Source organism: Manis javanica, chromosome 3, assembly GCF_040802235.1.
Source record: "Manis javanica isolate MJ-LG chromosome 3, MJ_LKY, whole genome shotgun sequence".
Classification (NCBI taxonomy): domain Eukaryota; kingdom Metazoa; phylum Chordata; class Mammalia; order Pholidota; family Manidae; genus Manis; species Manis javanica.
Window position 1 is genome coordinate 177,491,204 of NC_133158.1, and position 11,192 is coordinate 177,502,395.

Genomic DNA, 11,192 nt, shown 5'->3' on the forward strand with positions numbered 1-11,192 from the left:
ATATCCATTAATTGTGGCTATGGTTTTTTTAATGCTTTTATCTGTTAAATTTTATACTAGGATTAAAAGTGATTTATGCACCACCATTACAGTACCATATTACTCTGTATTTGTGCATATATTTAGCCTTACCAATGAGATTTATACTTTCATATGTGTTTATGTTGCTGTTTAGTGTTCTTTTGTTTCAGCCAGAAGACTTCCTTTCAGCACTTAATGTAAGGTAGGTCTGGGGTGATGAATTCTCTCTGTTTTGTTAATACAGTAAAGTCTTTTTCTCTCCCTCAGTTTTTTTTTAAATTTTTTATTAAGATATTATTGATGTATACTCTTATGAAGGTGTCACATGGAAAAAAAATATGATTACTACATTTACCCATGTTATCAAGTCCCCACCCATACCCAAGTGCAGTCACTGTCCATCAATGCAGCAAGATGCCACAGATTCACTGTTTGCCTTCTCTGATCTACACTGCTTTCCCTGTGACCCCCCACACCATGTGTACTAAACATAATACCCCTCAATCCCCTTCTCCCTCCCTCCCCACACGCCCTCCCACACCCCTCCCCTTTGGTAACCACTAGTCCCTTCTTGGAGTCTGTGAGTCTGCTGCTATTTTGTTCCTTCAGTTTCATTTCATTGTTGTACTCCACAAATGAGGGAAAACATTTGGTGCTTGTCTTTCTCTGCCTGGCTTATTTCACTGAGCATAATATCCTCCAGCTCCATCCATGTTGTTGCAAATGGTAGGATTTGTTTCTTTCTTATAGCTGAATAGTATTCCATTGTGTATATGTACCACCTCTTCTTTATCCATTCATCTACTGATGGACACTTAGGTTGCTTCCATATCTGGGCTATTGTAAACAGCACTGCAATAAACATAGGGGTGCATATGTCTTTTTAAGTCTGAGAAGTATTCTTTGGGTAAATTCCAAGGAATGGGGTTGCCAGGTCAAATGGTATTTCAATTTGTAGTTTTTTGAGGAACCTCCATATTACTTTCCACAATGGTTGAACTAGCTTACATTCCTACCAGCAGTGTAGGAGGGTTCCCCTTTCTCCACATCCTCACCGGCATTTGTTGTTCTTAGTCTTTTCGATGGTGGCCATCCTGACTGCTGTGAGGTGATATCTCATTGTGGTTTTAATTTGCATTTCTCTGATTACTAGCGATGTGGAGCATCTTTTCATGTGTCTGTTGGCCATCTGAATTTCTTCTTTGGAGAACTGTCTCTTCATAACCTCTGCCCATTTGTTAATTGGGTTATTTGCTTTTTGGATGTGGAGGCATGTCAGTTCCTTATGTATTTTGGATGTTAACCCCTTGTCAGATAGTTGTTTACAAATATATTCTCCCATACTGTACAATGCCTTTTTGTTCTGTTGATGGCGTCCTTTGCTCTCCAGAAAATTTTTAGTTTGATCTAGTCCCATGTGTTCATTTTTGCTTTTGTTTCCCTTGCTCAAGGAAATGCGTTCAGGAAGAAGTTGCTCATGTTTATATTCAGGAGATTTTTGCCTGTGTTATCTTCTAAGACTTTTATGGTTTCATGACTTACATTCAGGTCTTTGATCCATTTGGAGTTTACTTTTGTGTATGGGATTAAACAATAATCCAGTTTCATTCTCTTGAATGTAGCTGTCCAGTTTTGCCAACACCAGTTGTTGAAGAGGCTGTCATTTCTCCAGTGTATTTCTCTGACTCCTATATCGTATACTGATTAACCATATGTGGTTGGGTTTATATCAGGGCTCTCTAGTCTGTTGCATTGGTCTATGGGTCTGTTCTTGTGCCAGTACCAAATTATCTTAAATACCGTGGCTTTGTAGTAGAGCTTGAAGTTGGGGACTGTAATCCCCCCTGCTTTATTCTTCCTTCTCAGGATTGCTTTGGCTATTTGGGGTCTTTTGTGGTTCTACATGAATTTTGGAAGGATTTTCTCTAGTTCATTGAATAATGCTGTTGGTATTTTGATAGGGATTGCATTTAATCTGTAGAGTGCTTTAGGCAGAATGGCCATTTTGACAATATTAATTCTTCCTATCCATGAGCATGGGAGGTGTTTCCATTTATTGGTATCTTCTTTAATTTCTCTCATGAGTGTCTTGTGGTCTTCAGAGTATAGGTCTTTCACTTCCTTGGTTAGGTTTATTTCTAGGTATTTTATTCTTTTTGATGCAACTGTGAATGGAATTGTTTTCCTGATTTCTCTTTCTGCTAGATCCTCATTAGTGTATAGGAATGCCACAGATTTCTGTGTATTAATTTTGTATCCCGCAACTTTGTTGAATTCAGATATTAGACCTAGTAGTTTTGGAGTGGATTCCTTAGAGTTTTTTTATGTACAATATCATGTCATATGCAAACAGGGAAAGTCTAACTTCTTCCTTGCCAACCTGGATGCCTTTTATTTCTTTGTGTTGTCTGATTGCCATGTCTAAGACCTCCAGACCTATGTTGAATAGAAGTGGGGAGAGTAGGCATCCCTATCTTGTTCCCCATCTTAAAGGAAAAGCTTTCAGCTTCTCGCTGTTAAGTGTAATGTTGGCTGTGGGTTTGTCATATATGGCCTTTATTATGTTGAGGTACTTGCCCTTATACCCATTTTTTTGAGAGTTTGTATCATGAATGGATGTTGAATTTTGTTGAATGCTTTTTCAGCATCTATGGAGATGATAGTGTGGTTTTTTTCCTTCTTTTTGTTGATGTGGTGGATGATGTTGATGGATTTTCAAATGTTGTACCATCCTTGCATCCCTGGGATGAAATCCTACTTAATCATGACAGATGATCTTTTTGATGTATTTTTGAATTCGGTTTGCTACTATTTTGTTGAGTATTTTTGCATCTATGTTCATCAGGGATATTGGTGTGTAATTTTCTTTTTTTGTGGTGTCTTTGCCTGGTTTTGGTATTAGAGTGATGCTGGCCTCATAGAATGAGTTTGGGAGTAGTCCCTCCTCTTCTACTCTTTGGAAAACTTTAAGGAAGATTTGTATTAGGTTTTCACTAAATGTTTTATAAAATTCAGTGGTGAAGCCATCTAGTTCAGGAGTTTTGTTCTTAGGTAGTTTTTTGATTACTAATTCAATTTCATTGCTGGTAATTGTTCTGTTCACATTTTCTCTTTCTTTCTAAGTCAGCCTTGGAAGATTGTATTTTTCTAGAAAGTTGTCCATTTCTTCTAGGTTATCCAGTTTGTTACCATATAATTTTTCATAGTATTCTCTAATAATTCTTTGTATTTCTGTGGTGTCTGTAGTGATTTTTCCTTTCTCATTTCTAATTCTGTTTATGCATGTAGACTCTCTTTTTTTCTTGATTAGTCTGGCTGTGGGGGTTATCTATTTTGCTTATTTTCTTGAAGAATCAGCTCTTGGTTTCACTGATTTTTTTCTATTGTTTTAGTCTTCTCAATTTTATCTGTTTCTGCTCTAATCTTTATTATGTCCATCCTTCTACTGACTTTCAGCCTCGTTTGTTCTTGTTTTTCTAGTTTTGTTAATTGTGAGTTTAAAGTGTTCATATGGTATTGTTCTTCTTTCCTGAGGTAGGCCTGTATTGCAATATACTTTCCTCTTAGCATGCCATCGCTGCATCCCACAGATTTTGCACTGTTGAATTATTGTTGTCATTTGTCTCCATATATTGCTTGATCTCTGTTTTTATTTGGTCATTGATTCATTGGTTATTTAGGAGCATGTAGTGAAGCCTCCATGTGTTTGTGGGATTTTTCATTTTCTTTGCATAATTTATTTCTAGTTTCATACCTTTCTGGTCTCAGAAACTGGTTGGTATAATTTCAATCTTTTGAATTTACCGAGGCTCTTTCTGTAGCCTAGTGTATGATGTATTCTTAAAAATGATCCATGTGCACTTGAGGAGAATGTGTATTCTGCTGCTTTCGGGTATAGAGTTCTGTAGATGTCTGTTAGGTCCATATGTTTTAATGTGTTGTTCAGTGCCTCTGTCTCCTTACTTATTTTCTGTCTGGGTGATTTGTCCTTTAGAGTGAGTAGAGTGTTGAAATCTCCTAGAATGAATGCATTGCATTCTATTTCCCCTTTTAATTCTGTTAGTATTTGTTTCACGTATGTTGATGCTCCTGTGTTGGGTACATAGATATATATATAATGGTTATATCTTCTTGTTGGATTGACCCCTTAATCATTATGTAATGTCCTTCTTTGTCTCTTGTGACTTTCTTTGTTTTGAAGTCTATTTTGTCCGATACAAGTACTGCAACTCTGCCTTTTTCTCCCTATTAGTTGCATGAAATATCTTTTTCTATCTCTTCACTTTTATTCTGTGTATGTCTTTCGGTTTGAATTGAGTCTCTTATAGGCAGCATATAGTTGGGTCTTGTTTTTTTATCCACTCAATGACTCTGTGTCTTTTGATTGGTGCATTCAGTCCATTTACATTTAGGGTGATTATAAATAGGTATGTACTTATTGCCATTGCAGGCTTTAGATTTGTGGTTAACAAAGGTTCAAGGTTAACTTCCTTACTATCTAAGAGTCTAACTTACCTCACTTAATATGCTATTAGAAACACAATCTAAAGGTTCTTTTTTTCTCCTCCTTTTTCTTCCTCCTCCATTCTTTATATATTAGGTATCATATTCTATACTGTTTGTCTATCCCTTGATTGACTTTGGGGATAGTTGATTTAATTTTGCATTTGCTTAGCAATTAACTGTTTTACTTTCTTTAGTGTGTTTTTATTACCTCTAGGGACAGCTATTAAACGTTAGGAACACTTCCATCTATAGCAGTCTCTCCAAAGTACACTGTAGAGATGGTTTGTGGGAGGTAAATTCTCTCAGTTTTTGCTTATCTGGAAACTGTTTAATCCCTCCTTCAAATTTAAATGATGGTCTTGCCAGATAAAATATTCTTGATTCCAGGCCCTTCTGCTTATTGCATTATATATACCATGCCACTCCCTTCTGGCCTGTAAGGTTTCTGCTGAAAAGTCTGATGATAGCCTGATGGGCTTTCCTTTGTATATGATCTTATTTCTCTCTCTGGCTGCTTTTAATAGTCTGTCCTTATCCTTGATCTTTGCCATTTTAAATACTAGATGTCTTGGTGTTGTTTTCCTTGGGTCCTTTGTGTTGGGAGATCTGTGCACCTCCATGGCCTGAAAGACTATCTCCTTCCCCAGATTGGGGAAGTTTTCAGCAATTACCTCCTTGAAGACACTTTCTATCCCTTTTTCTCTCTCTTCTTCTTCTGGTATCCCTATAATGTGAATATTGTTCTATTTGGATTGGTCACACAGGTCTCTCAATATTCTTTCATTCTTAGAGATCCTTTTTTCTCTCTGTGCCTCAGCTTCTTTATATTCCTCTTCTCTAATTTCTGTTTCATTTATTGCCTCCTAATCTGCTTTTAATACCCTCCATTGTGCTCTTCAACAATTAGATCTCCAACCAGAATTCATTCCTGAGTTCTTGAATATTTTTCTGTACCTCCATGAACATGCTAATGATTTTTATTTTGAAATCCCTTTCAGGAAGATTCATCAGATTGATTTCATTTGAATTTTTCTCAGGTGTTGTATTCATGATTTTACTTTGAACCAGGTTTCTTTAGCATTTCATGTTTGTATATGGCTCCCTCTTGTGCCCAGAAGCTCTACTTTCTGGAGCTGCTCAGCCCCTAAAGCAATGTCCGGGGTTGCACAGGAGCAGTATTGGTGCCTGGGGGGAAGGAAAGAGCTGTTTCCTGCTTCCTGGCTGCTCTGCCTGTCTCCACTGCCAGAACCAATGGGCCAAGCACACAGGTGTAAGCCTCTATGCTTTGTGTTTATAGTTGCTGTAGACAGGGCTTCGCTCTGTTTGGCCTAATGCCAGGGTAGGGTTTGCCAGTTTGCTAGCCAGGTGGGTCTAGCTGGGAGAAAGGCACAGTAGGCTGCATATCACAGAGGGTGTCCTTCGAGCTGTGTAGCCAGCCAGGGACCTGGAGCGTCTGAAGATTGAGAAAGTTCTCAACCTGCTGGGCAGTGTGCACCCAGACAATTTTGTCTACCTGTCCTTTCTCCTGAGCAGTAAGCTTTTGTGCAATCTTTGCCCATTTAGCAGCCCTCTTGCTGTTAGGAAGTCTGTATTCAGCAGACCCAGGCCTCCACTCCCTCCCTGCTCGTTTCTCCTGGGGGAAGGGCTTGGGTCCTGCCAGGCCATGGCTTTGGTATATTACCATGTTCTGTGAGGCTTATTCTTTTCTGCAGGTGTATACAATTTGGCGCAGTCCTCTTTCCTGTTGCTGTTTCAGGATTAGTTGTATTAATTATATTTTTGTATTATATACAGTTTTAGGAGGAAGCCTCTGTCTCACCTCTCACACTGCCATCTTTAATCCTATCTCCCTCTGTTTTGAAGGCTCATCTTCATGGATATAACAGTCTTGACTGGGAGGTTTTTTTCTTTCAGAACTTTGCATAATCATCCCTTTCTTTCCTGGTCTGCAAGTTTCTGCTGAGAAATCCATTTATCATCCAATGGGGAGTCTCTTGTATGTGACAAGTTTTCTTGCTGCTCTCAAAATCTCTTTTACTTTTGACAATTTAATTATAATGTGTCTTGGCATAGACCTCTTTATGTTAAATCTTTTTGGAGTCATTTTGGCTTCATGAATCTGGTTATCCATTTCCCTCCTCAGATGTGGAAGGTTTTACCCATTATTTCTTTAAATAAGCTTTCTGTCCCCTCCCCAACCCTGCCCTCTTTTATTCCCCCCTCTTCTGGGACTCACATGTTGGTTCACTTTGGTTATAACTCTCATAAGGCTTTCTTTACTCTTTTTCATTCTTTTCTTCCCTTTTGTTCTTCTTACTAGATAATTTCAGATGACTTCTCTTTAAGTATGCTGACTTTTTTCTTTTACTTGATCAAATCAGCTGTTAAAACTCTCATTGGAATTTTTCAGTTAAGTCATTGTATTCAGCTCCAAAATTTCTGTTTGGTTCTTCTTTCACTGGTGAACACTATTTAGCCTTAGGAACATTTCATTTACAGCAGTCCCTTTAACATGTCCTATAAAGCTTGCTTAGGGGTTGTGAATTCCTTCACCTTTTAGTTATCTGAAAATTATTTAATCCCTGCTTCAAATTTAAATGATAATTTTGCTGGATAGAGGATTCTTAGTTGGAGGTCGTTCTCTTTCATTATGTTAAATATATCCGGCCACTCCCTTTTGGCCTGTAGAGTTTCTGTTGAGAAGTCTGCTGGTAGCCTGATAGGAATTCCTTTATACGTAATCTTTTTTCTCTCTCAGGCTGCTTTAAATACTCTCCCCTTATCCTTGATCTTTGCCATTTTAATTATTATATGTCTTGTTGTTGTCTTCCTGGGGTTCCTTTTGTTAAGGACTCTCTGTGCTTCTATGACCTGAGTGACTATTTCCTTCCTCAGATTGAGGAAATTTTCAACAATTATTTCCTTAAAGAGACTTTCTATCCCTTGTCTCCCTCTTCTTCTTCTGGTACCCCTATTGTGCAAACATTTTTCTGTTTGGATTGGTCACACAGCTCTCTTATTATTCTTTCATTCCTAGAGATCTTTTTTCTCTCTTGTTTTTCAGCTTCATTGTTTCCCAGTTCCCTAATTTCCATTTCATTTACAGCTTCTTCAACCTGTGGTAATCTGCTATTCACTTCCTCCATTCTATGTTTCATTTCAGACATGGTATTCAGCTCTGAGTGGCTCTTTTGCAGGTTTCCTTTTTGTTGAAGTCCTCCCCCAGATCTTGAATATTTTTCTGTAGATCTATGAGCTTGTTTATGACTTTTACTCTGAAATATTTATCAAGTAGATTGGTGATTTATGTTTCATTCAGCCCTCTTTCTGGTGTTTTCTCTTGTAGTTTTGTTTGGAACAGATTCCTCTGCCTCCTCGTTTTATCAGAATTTCTGTGTTTCTGCCTATGGAGTAAAAGCTTTAGGAAGGAGGTACCCTCTAGTGCCCAGAAGCTCAAGACTCTTTACTTTCCAGTGTGGGAGACTCAGCTGCTGGCAGGCAGTGGATGGGTCTGCCTTTCTGCCTGTTTGTAGTGGTATGATCCTAGGTGGACAGTTTGCTTTGGAGTCTTTGTGATCAGTGCAGAAGTCTCTGCTGGAGTTGCTATGGGCAGGGCCACCCTCTGCCTGGCCTGCAGTGATGGCGGGGCAGCAGGGTTAATGGGGTGGGCAGGCTGTTGTGTGGCTCTGCCCAGGCCTGTCATGCAGGACCCAGCACCTGCATGGAGGAAGGAGCTCCTGGGGCTTGCTTCTGCAGGCACCTCCCAGCTGAAATGGAGCCAAGAAAGCTGGGAGGGTCTCCCTCTACATATCTGGCAGCAAAATCTGACACTACTGATCACAGGGAAAAGTATCAGAGCTGCATTGCCAGCATGGGGTATAGAGCATCTGGGGCTCCCAAGAGTTCCTGACCTGTTGGTCCAAAGGCGGGCTGGGGAGGTATTTTCCACCAGCCCTTTCTCCTGAGAAGAGAGCTCCATCCAGCACTCACCCCTCTGGCAGGGGCTAGGAAGTCTTTCAAACTGCCCAGTTTGCTTCTGTCTTAAGGGTACAGGTGGAGTGTGCCTGTTCTTCACCAGCAGCTGAGATCTCAGCCTCCCCAAGTATTCTCCCTGTCTTTGTTGTCCAACCCTGCTAATCACCAGAATGCCATGTAATGTGGGCACGTTCAGCAATCCTGGGCTCCTACCCCAACCCTGCTCTGTTCCTCTTTCTTCTGCCTGTAGACTGGGGTGGGGGGAGGTCTTGAATCTCAGTCAATCTACATTGCCACTTTACCCTCTTCTGTTAGGTCCTCTCTCCTTCCCCAGATGTAGGTGGTTTGTTCTGCAGTCTTCAGGTAGTTTTCAGGTTTAGTTGTATTTGCTGTATTTTTGTTTTATGTGTTTTTAGGAGGAGGTTTTTGCCTTGTTTTCCTACACTGCCATCTTTTTCTCTGCCCCGTTTGGCTCTTTTTTATGGTTTCTATTTCTTTGTTGAATTTTGTTCATGTTTTCTATTCCTGATTTTATTAATTGTCTATCTATTTTCCTTGTAGCTCATTGAACTCCCTTAAGATGATTATTTTGAATTCTTTGGCAGTTCATAGATCCCCATTTATTTAGGGCCCATTACTAGAGCTTTGTTTTATTCCTTCGGTCATGTTTACTCAATTCTTCATGATTCTTGTACTCTTACATTGGTTTCTGAGCATCTGAAGAAGTAATTACCTCTTCCAATCTTTACAGACTGCCTTTGTTAGGGAAAGCTCTTCACAAGTCAGCTCAGCTAAAGATTCTGGGAAAGCCAGTTGGCAGGGACCACGGGTGGACACAGTGCCAGGGTCTGTAGGTTGGCTCACCCTTTCTTTCCCCCATGGGAGAACTCATGTGCTAAAGGGATCTCTTCTGGCACTGCTCTGCTGCCTTGGGGGAAGGGTGATACAAGTAAAGTGAAACTGTTCTTCTTACCCTTTTTTTTTTTGAGAGGGCGTCTCTCATATTTATTGATCAAATGGTTGTTAACAACAATAAAATTCTGTATAGGGGAGTCAATGCTCAATGCACAATCATTAATCCACACCCAGCCTAATTCTCATCAGTCTCCAATTTTCTGAAGCATAACGAACAAGTTCTTACATGGTGAACAAATTCTTACATAGTGAATAAGTTCTTACATGGTGAACAGTACAAGGGCAGTCATCATAGAAACTTTCGGTTTTGATCACACATTATGAACTATAAACAATCAGGTCAAATATGAATATTCGTTTGATTTTTATGCTTGATTTATATGTGGATCCCACATTTCTCCCTTTATTATTATTATTATTTTTATTTTTAATAAAATGTTGAAGTGGTAGGTAGATACAGGTAAAGGTAGAAAACATACTTTAGTGTTGTAAGAGAGCAATTGTAGATGATCAGGTGTGTGCCTGTAGACTATGTGTTAATCCAAGCTAGACAAGGGCATTAAAACATCCACAGATGCAGAAGATTTCTCTCAAAACAGGGGGGTGAGGTTCTAAGCTTCACCACTGTTGATCCCCAATTTCTCACCTGATGGCCCCCCTGTGACTGTGCCTGTCTTAGGTTGTGCCTTCCTTGAGGAATCTTACCCGTCTCTGGCTAACCAGTCATCTTCCGGGGCCATACAAGGAGATGTAAAGTTGGTAAGTGAGAGAGAAGCCATATTGTTTGAAAGGTTAGCTTTTTACTTCTTTGCAGATTTATCCCCTGTGGCTTCTATGCCCAGCATTCGTCTTGAGGTATCTTTACCACTTGGAGGAATTATGATACTCGGTAAATTCGATATGAGGCACGAATTCTATTTAAAGGTTGTAATCAGGAAGGAAGAAGAAAAGCTATAGAGGTAGCAGATGGAAGAAAACATGGAAGGATTGATTATTTCTTTGACATATCTTCTTGTAGAGTAACTTAAGAATGTATAGGTTTTAAACTACTAACTAAATTGTGCACACACATTACCATAATAGGATCTATAATTACCAACCATCTCCAGTGAAGCCAAGAAAACCAGTTAGGCACCCTAGGCATTTGTGAAAATTTGTCTATGATATGATGGATATTGTCCAACTGTACTTGAACAGTCTGAGAGAAATCAAACAAATTAAAACAACCCATTCCTGGGAACTGTTCACATACCATATGTTCTTTTAACTGTAGATAGTCTATAGTCATAAGATTTTGGAGTGCTACAACTTGCACTTCTTCTAATTCTTGGTTGAGTTCCAATGGTATAGATCCAGTCAAATTTGTTGTTTTACTGTATGCACAGGCTAGCTTAGATATCTCCTTCTTCATTCCAATGGCAAGTCCAGGAAATGGTGGGATGGATGCAGCTACAACTGCAGCATCGCCTGGATCTCTGTGGAGGTTTTTTGTGATCATCTTCTGGTATGAGTCTTGCAGAGAGTGCTGATGTTGGAAGTTCGTCTTCATATCGTATCTTAGTTCACTTTCTGGGTAGCCAAATTAGGCTTTGATCTTCTGTATAAACACAAACAGAGCCTTTGCCCACACTTTGATATGCCCTTTATACCATTGTGTAGAACTCATTGGAGGTCACCACACAGGAACTGCTTTTTTTTTTCTAAGAGAAAGGAATATTATCAGAAAAGTGTACCTCCATAGCCAATCATCTGACACCCTTTAAGTGATCAAAATT